The sequence below is a fragment of the Lepisma saccharinum genome, chromosome 10 (assembly GCF_977018435.1).
Source record: "Lepisma saccharinum chromosome 10, izLepSacc3.1, whole genome shotgun sequence".
NCBI lineage: Eukaryota > Metazoa > Arthropoda > Insecta > Zygentoma > Lepismatidae > Lepisma > Lepisma saccharinum.
The window spans coordinates 61617081-61630639 of NC_139238.1; positions in this window are offsets into that span (position 1 = coordinate 61617081).

Consider the following 13559-nt stretch of genomic DNA (forward strand, 5'->3'; position numbering starts at 1 on the left):
TTCTCATGTAAAACAGGTAGAAAATGAATGCGTAGAAATTAAGAAAACACTCGAAATAAATCAAAAGAAGTTTGAAAGTTTAGTCAACCTTGTACATGGAAATGAAAGTAGTATGAAGGAGTTGTTTAATAACATTAGTGGACATGAAGTTGCTATTGATGAGTTGAATAGTAAATTTAACGAAATTAGTGTTAAGTCTGGACAAACTATTCAAGATCTAAACTTGAGCGTTCAAACCGTTCAACAGAAAATATCTAGTAATGACATTACTGTTAAGGGTTGCTTACAACAACTTACAGAGATTACTAACAAATATGAGGTTCTAGATGATAAGCTGGAGAATATTCGGTATCAAGTTAGAGATTTAACGAATAATTTTTCCATTTTAAGAGTAAGTGCTGAACCGGTAAAATCTTCTTTAGGATTAGAAACTAGAGTACAAGGCTTAGTTAGTCCTGATGTTCCTAGATTGTCTGAACAGCAAAGGGAAGCAAGGAAAGCTTCTTTACCCATTGAAAAAACTGAATATATCACGTTTAGAAAGCAAAGACCATTACGTAAAGGAGAATCTGATTCAGATGTAAAATCTTCTAGCTCTGAAACTAAAGTTCAGTTAAGGGGGCTTAAACGTAAATCTGTAAGTAGCTATAAGACAGGTAGAGTTGCAAAAAGCATGTCAAGAGATAAATTTCATGATAGTAGTTCGGAAAGTGGAACTGATCACAAAAGTAGTAGTTACAGAAGGAAGTTTGTACCTAGTACACTTAAGTACTCTGATCTAGATAGGTTACCTAAATTTACTGCAACTAGGATGGATTATTTGGCGTCACAATTTCTTCAAGAGGTTGAGGATCGCTTGGATATGTTAAATGTTCCCAAAAAAGATTACATGAAGTATGTACCAATGCTTTTGAAAGGTGTTGCTAAAAATTGGTTCTCTCAGGAGAAACTACACATTGTAGATTATAGTTCTTTTAAGGTTCTTTTCCTTAATGCCTTTGAAAGTGCATCGTGGAAGTCAACATGTCTTGCAAATGTCTTGTGCAAGAGATACAGCAAAGAAAGTAGACAAACTCTGTTAAATTATTTCTGGTCACAGATTAATTTACTAAATTCCATTCAGCCAGACATGCCAGAACAGCAAAAAACTATTTTAGTAGCCCAACAGTTACCAAATAGAGTTAGAGAAGCAATCTTAAATCAACCTAATATTAGTCTTGGTACCGCTGCGGAATTGGTTGCGCGTCATGAAGCTTTGTATGCAAGTGCTGAAGGTGAAAGTAGGAGAGATGGAAGGCCTGTTGGTATTAGACAAGTACAAGTTGTTAATGAAACTAAAAGAAATAATCAATCTAGAGTAAGCAATATGCAAAATTCTAATACAAGCCATGAGACTAATGTAAGGAATTCTGGTAATTTCAGGAGATATGCCACTGATAATAATAGTAGTAATGATAGTAGATCTGGTCAAAGGTCTTGGAGAGTAAACCGTTTTCCATATTCTGGTAATAACTATAGAAATAGTAACTTTCGAGGTAGATACAATTATAGTAACCAAAATCGTATAAATGCTGATAATAGTAGGCCTAGGTATAGAAATACTAGTACAAACACTGTGTCACACGATGATGTTCAAAACAATCCTCAAAGAAGTGAACCTAGATCTAGTACTAGGGAAGAAATAGAAAATGGTAATGGTGGGTCTTCACTTAGAGTGAATGCGCCCTGGTTTGTACCTGAACAACCTTTAAACTAGATAGTGAGTCTATTGTTATTGTGACACAGAATAGCATAGACGAAGATGAGAATATTGTGTCAGTAGCCAATCTTAATACTGAAGATTTAAGAAACAAACTTTGTAATGAAAATTCTAGTAAATCAAACTGTGAATCATGCCTTAAAAATGTATGTAGGGTAGATATTAATTTTTATGAAGACTTGTTAGAAGATGAAGCGAAATATAGTTCTAATAACTTAATGTTACCTGTAAACCTCAGGAACAAAGTCAAGAATACAACTTCTATCTTTGCAAATATTAATGGGATAGAGAGTAAATGCTTAGTAGATAGTGGTAGTGACATTTGTTTAATGTCAGAGAACAAATGGAAACGTATTACTAGCGAAGTCACCAGACCTAAATTAGAGCCAATAGAAGATATTATTTTGGTTGACTATTCTGGAAAAAGAAAACAGAAAGTACTTGGAAAATTTTGTGTGGATATAGAAATTGAAGATATTATGTTTTTTGTTCAGTTTGTTGTCGTCAAAGATTTGACAGTAGAAATTCTTTTAGGTTTAGATTTTTTGTATAATGTAGAGGCTCTTGTAAACTTCAAGGAAAATTATTTATTGTTACACACCAAACAAGGTGAAAGGTTAGTTAAATTATTACCTATATCTTGTCCAACTTTTGATGTGAGTGAAGAGGCAGAGAGTAGTTGTCTTAATGTAAAACGAAAGTCAAAAGAGGAAATAACTGTTGCTAGTGTAGAAGATCTTAAATTAAAAGCTGTGCAAGCTGAAATACTCGATGAAGATGAAAAGAAGCAACTGTTTGATTTGTTACTTGAATTTAGGATGTTGTTTGATGAAAAACCTGGTTTATGTACTAAATATGAACATCATATTGAATTAGATACAACAGAACCTTTAGTTTCTAAGCCATATCGAATGCCTTATCATTACAGACAAAATGTTAGAGATCATATTCAAAAATTACTTGAGTGGGACATTATAGAACTTTCTGATTCACCTTATTTAAATCCACTAGTAATAGTTCCTAAGTCTGATAGAAGTGTAAGAGTATGTACCAACTTCAGGAATATTAATCAACACCAAAAAGTTAGTCAAATTAGACCAATTAATATTGAAGAGGCGTTACAAGGATTTGTTGGTAGACCATATGTATCACTGATCGATATGTCCTCTGGATTTCACCAGATTTTGTTGTCAGAGTCATCTAAAAAGTATACTGCATTTTTGTTTGAAGGTAGACAATACCAATACAAACGTTTAGTATTTGGTACATGTAATGGAGTACAAGCATTTACGATGGCAATGACCAAAGTATTAGGCGACATTCTGTCAGAGAATGTTATCATTTATGTTGATGATTTATGCATTAGAAGTGAATCTTTAGAAAGTCACATAGAACATTTAAGAAGTGTATTTTCTAAATTAAGAGAGTCTGGTATGACTGTACGTCTCAAAAAGACATTCCTCTGTAAAGAAAAGTTATTGTACTTGGGTCACATTATTGACAAAACAGGTATAAGAGTAAATCCAGAAAGAGTAGAGGCTATTCTCAATCTTCCTACTCCGAAGGATGTAAAGACACTTCAAAAAATAATGGGTTGTTTCTCTTGGATGAGAAGATTCATTCCAAACTTTGCTACCATATGTGCACCTTTATATGAATTGTTAAGGAAAGGTAAGAAATGGATATGGACTAAGACGGAACAAGAGAGTTTTGATTTGCTCAAACAAGAAATTTCTAATGATGCTAAACTATTTCATCCTGATCTTAATCAAAGGTTTTATGTCCAGGGAGATGCTTCCTTACTTGGCATCGGAGGATATTTGTATCAAATAATTGATGGTGAGAAAAGAATAATAAGTTATGTAAGTCGTACACTGAAAGGTTATGAGAAACAATACACCATAACCGAGCTAGAATGTTTAAGTCTTTTATTTTGTATTGAGAAATGTAATCAATATCTTTTGGGTAAAGAATTTACTTTAGTTTCTGATCATAAGTGTCTCACTTGGCTGAACCATTCGAAGAATTGGAACCCTCGCTTATTGCGTTGGTCCCTTCAACTTCAAAAATACCAGTTCATTGTAGAATACTGCAAAGGATCTGACAATGGCCTAGCGGACTTATTGTCCAGACAATTTTCAGAATCAGAGCCGATTTTGATGCACATCAACAATAACGTAATGTTTAAAAATGAAGTATTGGATATACCCGTAGAGTTGTTAGTCCAAGAACAGTACAATGATAAGTTATTTCAACCTATTATTGATTATTTGAACAATTGTGAAAGTGTAAGTGTAAGTTTACCTCAAAGGTGTAGAAATTGGAAAAAGTTTTATAAAGTATGCAATGGAATTTTGATGATAAGAGATTTTCACTTTGAGAACATCTGGAAAATATGTATACCTCAATCTTTAGTTTCGGTAATACTGAGGAATTATCATGACAATATGGGCCACTTTGGTTGTGAAAAGGTACTCAGAAGAGTTAGGAAACTGTACTTTTGGCCTGGTATGAGAAAAGGTATTCTGAGTTATATCAAAGATTGTGAACTATGTATGAGAACGAAGCCGAGTAGACATCCGCCCAAGGGCATATTCCAACAACATTGTAACCAGGGTGAAACTATTTTGTTTTTAGATATACAAGGACCATTAATTAAAGGTTCACAAGGAGAAAGGTTTCTTCTAACCTTACAAGATGCTAACACTAAATATCTGTTCGCTTATCCAATGAGGTCAAGTACAGCCAACAGTATTGTAAAAGCCTTGCTAGAAGGATATGTCAGGCATTTTGGCATTCCACACAGGTTGGTTAGTGATAACGCCACGGTGTTTCATTCTAACAAATATGTGGACACTTTAACAAGCTTAGGTATAAAATTGGCGTATACCCCAATATATCACCCTAGTTCTAATTTAGTTGAGAGAATTCATTCCGAACTCAACCGGCTTATGCGTGTTTTTTGTAAAAACAACCACAAAGATTGGCCGAAATATATAGATGTAGTGGTAAGCTTATTAAATGATAGTGTACACACACAGCTAGGATTTGCTCCCTCAGAGTTACAACTAAACAGAGATCTTAACTCATGTATTTTGAATCATTTTAATTTACCGCCTAATGAAATTTCTCTGTGGAAAGACAAACTATACATGGCTTTTATAAAAGGTTTCCAAGCAAGGAAGAGAAAAAATGACAAGTACAACTTGCAACAAGAAAATAGACCTGAAGTTAAAATAAAAGACCTGGTATTTGTAAAAACCCATTATCTTAGCAGCCTCCTAGAAAATCGCACTAAAAAGTACTGTGAGGTCTATGAAGGGCCGTATATGGTAATTGACAAACAAGCAACTAATGTATACATTGTAATAGATTTGAAAACTGGCAATATCAGTGGTAACCATCACAGTGATAATCTAAAAATCTGGAATTGTACCATTGAAAAGAGAAGTTGTTATTTAAGCCAATTGGAAAAACTAAATCCAAAATTGTACAAACATTTGTTTTGGGTAGATCAAAGAAAGATTTAGATTTTGTTTCAAATTATTTATATTTATTTGCTATTTTTATATTTTCTTTGACATAAATGTTGTTGTATTGATTATACCCAGTATATTTGATCATGATGTATACCAGTTTAACTGTAACTACACAAAGTATGAGTGTAGGTAACATAACAATGTGCAAATTATAAATGGGTATTTTATTTTGTAAAAATTTCACTTGAAGGAAACTTTTCTCCCAAGAGAGGGGAGTTATGACAGTTGTATTATTTGATTAATTTTGTACTCGAGTGTATTGAGGTAGGATCGTCATTGTGACGTGGTAGACTACCTCAGAGCTCCTCATGCCTCGTGGCTCGAGCGAGGTGGAAAGGGGGCGGTGCTAGTAGTTGAAACGGCAGATCGCTTGACGTCGGACTGGGAATCGAGCAGTGCCTTGACGTTTGTACGGGGTGTAATACCTGTAATTACGTGTTCGTATTGAATAAATAGTAAGTCAAGGAAACTGATTCTTATTACTTCCCGTCGTCATAAGTGCCTGAACCTCAAAACTTTTCCAACTTTGGTCACTTGAACACCATGATGCATCAGGAACTGGAGGTTTTTGTAATATATGACATAATCCTGTTTTGGCTCCAGAGTCATCATTAGCTTCTTCTGTTTAGAGCCAGGTGAACACTCAAGCTCAGGAATTGGGGGCAGATCAGAAAATGTCTTGTGTAAATCATCAGGAATTGTCAGATCAACTTCTAAGAACAGGCCGTAGTCACTGTCATCAAAATCCTGAAGATCTTCAATATTGAAATCTTCAACCCACTCAAGCCCTGCATATGGCAATTTATCCATCATAGCATAACCATACAGGCTGTTGGCATCTACATACAGTATATAATTTGATGGCAGTGCTGGATCATAATTGGGAATATACTTGTTATTTGCTCTGGCATATCTCTGAGAACATTGCACCATGCCTCCTCTTATACATTGTTCCATAAACAGATACATGTCTTGATCTTGGATCAGATCCAATTGCATTTAATGTTTAAAAACATTGCAGACCATGCTAGGCCTGGTGCACTATAGGAATACATTGGATCCAGCTTATAATTTTCCATCGATGATTTTCTAAATGCCTGAAGTATATCAGCTAAGAGAGTGACATCAAGTTTTAAATATGCCTTGTGATAATCACCAAATGTCTGGCATTTTAAATTGTTCCACATCAACTGGGCATGGTGATAATCTTCATCAGTGATTCCAGATGCTCTGAGTTTGCTGTAGAACTCTTGTTGTGATGGCAGAGCACACTCATCAAATTTAGAAAAGTCAGTAACATAGTCTTATGGGTATACACCCTTATACCTAATTAATTTCAGGTCCTGATTTGGAAACATAGCACATGTGATTTTGAATTGGTCATCAGATAATTGATTGGCAAGAGTAGCCAGGCTAGCGGACAGAATTCTGTAGGAATCAAGAAATCTTAAGTGAATAGGAATACCATTAACTTTAATTATCTTGCTAATAGCAATATATTTCTCATCATTTTCTGCTAAAATATTTAAATTCTGCTTGTCAAACCCCTCATACTTGATCAAATGATGAAAATCATAATTGGATGCACCATGGCAAAATATAGGGAAAAATTTTGGTCTCTGGATCTTAATATTACAGCTATTACACAGGGCCATTAAGAATTTACCATCTGTATGAGAATGGTGTTTCACCTTGATATTTGTATCTGAAAATTCACAATCACATACCGGGCATTTTTCTGCATTGTTGAAATCTTCAATCTGATCCTCTGTTAAAGGCAACATGGGTTTTGATTTTAATAAGACATTAGATGCTATGTCATGGCACTCATTTTCTATTCTATGTGCAAATTCTTTGATGGCATCTGCTCCCATGTATAAATATTCTTTACTAACAACACCATCCTGTACAACAACATAATAAAAACTAGAAGGTTCATGTAATTGATATGATGTAATTGAAGATTCCTCAGGATCTGGGCTACAGAATGCAAGGGGTTTGAGGTTTGATTCAAAATCACAGACTATATATGCTGGGTGTTCCAACAGGGCTTCAAATTTTTTGAATTTGGCATTTTCACTTGGATTAGGCATCACCATATGAACAGGTTTATGGTTGCCACAGTATTTTAAATGTTCAATTAACTTGTTTTTAGCAATTTCTGTGTTACATTCACGAACCCCATTTACCATTTTTTGACCATCAAATACAGTTAAACATCTTTGGCACAACTTAAATATTCTATTAAATATGTCTAGTTGTTTTCTTACTAAAGCTTCAAGATTATGTATCAAAGTGTAATGGTATGTACCATCTCCTTCAATTAAGAGCAGATCAATCGGAACAGCAGAATCATCATCAAGTGTACTGATTCTGAGAGGTGCTATCAAGCAATTGCCACGGCCATTAGAACAAATAAAAGCATTAATAGATAATTGTTTACCATTGGTATCCCTGGCCTTTTTTTTTCAAATTTATCAATATTCTGAACAGACATTGGATATTCTAAGCCCTCCATAGCATCATCAAAATTGTGTTCATATTGTTTATAATAAGTTATTTTCTCAGGATGCCTTAAAACTGGAAACAAAGCAGCTAAAATACACCACAGAAAACATTTCTCATCATTATTTTTTATGTTAACCACGGCTCTTTTGTTTTTAATATTGGCAGGTAAAGGCAGATATGTAGAACCTTGTAATGGGCTGAATTCAGAAATATTAATATATAACTTGTGTGGAGATCCGCATAGGCTCCATCCTGACTCTCTTGCTGCAAATTCAGAGTGTTTAATATTCAATTGCTCTATCAAACTGCTTATTATTTTGTCTAAATTTGCATTTGAATATATAGGTACAGTTTCTGTTATGTGGGGCTGTGTAAATTTTGTGCCATTTGGTTTCTTATATTGTGTAAACAATTTGAGGGACAGCTTATAAGAGCCATTTTGAGCATTTAGAATTGGCTGCATATCAGGATTTATACTGTTCAAAAAATTCTTAATGTCACATCTTGGCTCTGATACAAACCGGTAATCCCTTAATTGGCCATTAAAACTGCTATGGATAGGTGGTGCATAGCGTGGCTGCTTTGCTGCTCTAGCATTAATAAGTGTTTCATGCTTCCTTTTCAGACCAGATGTAGATGGCTGTGAGGGCAATGTTAATGACTGTACATAACAAGTACACTTATGCCTTTTGTAATATGCCTTGCTTAATATTTTATGGCATCTTGGGCACAATTTAGTAGCCTTTCTGCATTTCTTAGGGTCACAAATATGCCGGTGCCTAGCCCAATTAGAACTAGATATATTTTAATTGCATTGATTGCAATATTTCAAGTTTGGCATTTTTATTGTTTATTTATATAAAATGTCTTGGTCCAAAAAAACAGAACTATGGACAATATGCCAAAACAATTATAACAGCAGTTAGTGACTGAGCTGGTGCTTTTATACCCAGACAACAGCAGAAACTAGGCTCTGGTGATCCCCAATATAGAATAGTTTTGCTCTATTATGCTGTTGTATAACACACTTTACCAGGCATCAAACCTCAGCTGTATATCAGCTAGCAGTGAATATTATTCTCAAAATCTCATGTGTGGGGATATTATTCTGCCACATGTATTTCAATCTCTCACATCTTACCAGGGCTCAAACCCGGAGTCTCTTGATTACAAGGCAATAATACCAACAGTTTGCCATCAGGGAGGCCCACACACTCTACCAGGTTTCAGACCTGGGGGCCTCTTGATTACAAGGCAGCAAGACTAGCATGAGAGGTCTTAAACCCAGAAGCCTTTGATTATAAAGCATATAAGCCATGGGACTATGTCCACATTCTATTGAGTATCAGAACCCAGGAGTTATGAGCTCTATATCAGCTAAATACAGTCAAAGTTGGACTTTGAACTGTGCAATGAATATTCTGTAAGTCTCACTCGGGTATATATTATCAGAACAAGGCAAAACCTGAATTGGGCTCAGGCATACATGACAACATGCAAAAGGGTAATGTTCTTTTACTAAGAATTTCCTTCTATTATACAGAAATATTAATTGAAGTTTTATGCTCTTCCAGTGAATTGGAGTCAATGGCATGCAGGCCCATACATGCTATCATGCAAAGGGAATTTTCTCTGAAAAGGCACAGAAATATCAATAATGCAATACATTAGTCTGTCAGATAGTTTTGATCGGGAAAATTGATGAATTTCTGAGCTAAGTAATTGCTTACCCCGGGCAATGAAACTGATCAAAGATTAGAAAAAAAGCACGTAACAATTCAATTTGCAACTGCCTTTGTCCAAGGTAATCCTATATTGAATTAGATCTATAAATTGTTAGAGCATGAGGATATAAGTATTTTGGCTTAGTTTTAAGTGTAGCAATAATAATATCAAGAGGGGCATATTTTTGACAAGCTTATGGACAACAAACTGAGAGATTCAGCCTTTGCACACATGGCCAAATCTGTCTGAGGGGGGTTCTTCATTTGTACACTAGGGCTCAAAATTCCTTAGATTTAAATATGTACACACACATGGCCGATTGGGGCATATGGGCATCTTGACATTGTTTTAAGTGTAGCCAAATCGGGCTGTTTAATCATATGAGCTCTTCATTTGTACGCTATGTGTGTCCCAATATTATCATCAATTACACTACTATCAGCACTTCACATTTGAAGAACTTTCAACTTTGCTTTGTCAAATCGAAGCCTGTTTAAATTCACGTCCTATCACTGCTATGTCCAATGACCCTACTGACAATAGTTATCTCACCCCAGGTCATTTCCTAACAGGTAGTCCTCCAACATCCTTTCCCGAGCTTGATGTGACACATATAGCAGAAAATCGTCTGGATCGGTGGCAACGGATTCAATGGATCTATCAACACATCTGGCAGCGGTGGTCCAGAGACTATCTCAACAACCTGCAGCAGAGAAGCAAATGGACAACAACCAAACCCAATCTCCAACCAGGGATGCTGGTGCTAATGAAGGAGTACCCCTCAAATGGAGGACTGGAGTCATCGAAGAGGTCTACACAGGATCTGATAAACTTGTGAGAGTAGTGAACGTTCGCACTACTCAGGGTACATTTAAAAGACCAATTCACAAACTTATCCCTTTTCAAACAGAGAAATAACTTGTTGTAGTGTTTCATGTTGATTTAATAAATCAAGGAGGGGGGAGAATGTTCAGGTTTTAATCGTTAATCAGTGTATTTTAGTGAGACTTGTAGCACGGCAGTGAAGCAACGTGTAAAGTTGGCAACACTGCCTCAAGACAGTCTCAGTCGGCAGCAGTGGAACATTCTACGAAGACGTGCGTGTGTGTTGCGGGAACACAATCTAGTTGTACTCGTTAGTTTGTGTATGTAATCATGTGTATTCTTCAAATATAGCATTTACAAGAAAAAAAACGTCTACTGCATCCGTACAAAAATCAGTATGGTGAAACAGTTACGGCAATCGCAAACACCTACCTTTCTGTGGTCGGTGGTAATGAATACAGCACTCCTAAACTCTTGGAAACAGAAAAACACTTATTTTCCAGAACACAATAACTAGCGTGCACACAGCAACCTTTGATCTCTCACTACATACTAAATAGGCCACGTTCAAATAGTTCTGCCTGTTTTCCGTAGTTGGCAGCACGTTTCAACGCCAATACCATAAGACGATAATCGGGTCCTTTCGCTTAGTGTCGCATAAATAAAATCTTAAAATATTCTGACCGGCTAAAAGCTGAGGCTGTAAACGCGCACTCAGCACACGTAAGGACAACAAACAGGACAACACACAGAATTACTGGCCATAGTGCCAGTCACCAGAGTCTCGTTAGTCTGGAAAAAACAGTCCAGGGTGTACTACGTGGAAGTGAGGTTGACAATTGTACTACGTGGAAGGTCACTCCTCACACCCCGAAGGTACAGATAAAGAAGTCCTCTGTGAAGGATCTTCCTGAAGTCTAGAGAAGAGAATCCTCTAAATAGGGTCAAGTGCCCATATTTCGGATAGGTTCCTAATTTCGGATACCAAGAAATTTCCACCTTAGAACAGCAGCACCGAAGTGTAGACAGTGCCAACTAACACGCTACTTCGTCCCCCAGTTTCACCCTTGTGCGTGACCTTGAGCAATGTTTCTTTAGTGTGTGGCAGATATTTCTGACTTTTCCGGAGTTTTGATGTAATATTTCACCATCCAGACTTAAGGCCTACAACTAGAAGGTTAGTCTTTACTCACTTCTGTCTAAATCTTATATAATCTTGAGAGATTCAGCAAACATTATTACGTAGTTTCAGTCACATTATTTCAGAGGGGGAACGCACAGAATCGCCACATTGAATATGCGACTGGGTTTCCTAATTTCGGATGCTACACGGGTACCTAATTTCGACTATCCGAAATTGTGCACCCTTTCCAAATACTCATTAGTAACCCTATCCGAAATTAGGAAATACCCTATCCGACATTAGGCAACCTTTTTGTCAGACTAAAAATATGCATACAATTCTTTGCTTCATAAAATATACCAAGTATTTCTTTATAACTTTCAGAAACATTAATAAATATATGTTCATTGTTTATCAACACATTTATGGCTTATTTTGTTTACATTTAGGTACTGAAAATCTAATTTGAAATTATGTATCCGAAATATGCGCACTTGACCCTACTTGCCGCTACTTACACTTCTTATAAATAAGATGAACGAATGTAATAGCTGCTGTTCATGCTCCCTGAAATTATCCTTCATCAAAGTTGTGAGCAAAATAATATCTGCCATCTACATTTTCACTTTTCACTGCAAACAAATTACACAAAATAGTTTTACCTGATGTCAAAGGGACTGACCTAAGTGCCAGGGGGGGGGGGGGTGGCCGATGGTAGTTCCAGGGGCGCTGAGCCCCCCCCCCCCTCCGGCCTCTGCCCGGCTACGAGCCTGCCTATCTTACACATACGCGTCTCAAGTGAAAGCAATCGTGCAGAATGGTGAACGCCCTACCATGGGAAATGTGTAACACGTCCGCCAGTTTATCTATTGTTATTCGGCGATCTTCCTGAACAATGATGGCAGCTGTGTTAACCATGATCTCGTTCACTGAGGTGGCGGGAGTGCCCGGACTGCCCTGCTTTGTGGTCGAAACATGACTCTTCTTAAACTGTCTCAACTACCGAATTGCGGTTGATTGTGGAAAGACATCTTCGCCGTATGCCTGCTGCGACATTTCTTATGCTTCCGTAGCGGATTTCTGCAGACGGATGCAAAACTTCAAAATCGCGTACTTCTCCTCACAAACCAACTCCATTTTCCGTACGCGACTTCTGACCATTCCTGTTTTGTTTGCGCAGTGTTGCCAGGCGCATTATATACGCGCTAGCAATTTTATCTGCCGATTCCACGAGACACGTTCTTCTCGCGCAAATTTGTTTCACCGCTGCATGTTCACCGTGTGATATATAAAATAAATCATTCTCACTCTTTTTTTGACTTGCCCTCGTATATGCCACATATATATATGTATGTATTAAATAAACTCTTAATACGTATAGAATTTAGCGTTAACATGTTGCATATGTATTTTCTCATTATACGTCGATCCATGTTGCTTGCATGTGTGTAAAACATATGTTGAACATGAAAATTATACATGTCATATGGCACATGTAATTGTATTCGGAATGCATTTTCTGTCTTTTAAAAATACAGTTTGTGTACTGTATTATTAGCTAATGTGAAATTGTACGTGTTAAAAAAAATATTTCAAATCCTTTGTTCCAACACAAATGCTCTAGCCGCGACTTCTAACCCCTTTTTGAACGATTTACGAGGATAATATCGTCTTTGATACTACCGATATAGGTCCGTTAATTATGGTACTTGCCACTGTACTATTTAATCAGGATTCTACGCACATGTAAACATTTGTGTGCTACTTCATACTGCATTACTGTGGTTAGGGTTACATTTTTATACAATGCGTAATCAACGTAAAAAAAAAATACCTTTGTGTGTGTATGTGTTAGCATGTGTGAAGATATTAAACTCCCATAAATGATTATGCGAGAAAGTGCAGTATATAAACAGAATATGATAAACAAGTTCTTAATCAAAAGTTACATACATATAAAGTATTATGTTACATAATTATACAAGATATAATGATTTCATGTCCAGTTCATCAAGTTAATTTACGTACTTTCATTTGTATATTTTTGATTGTCTTTACTATATATTAAAAAAAAATGCTC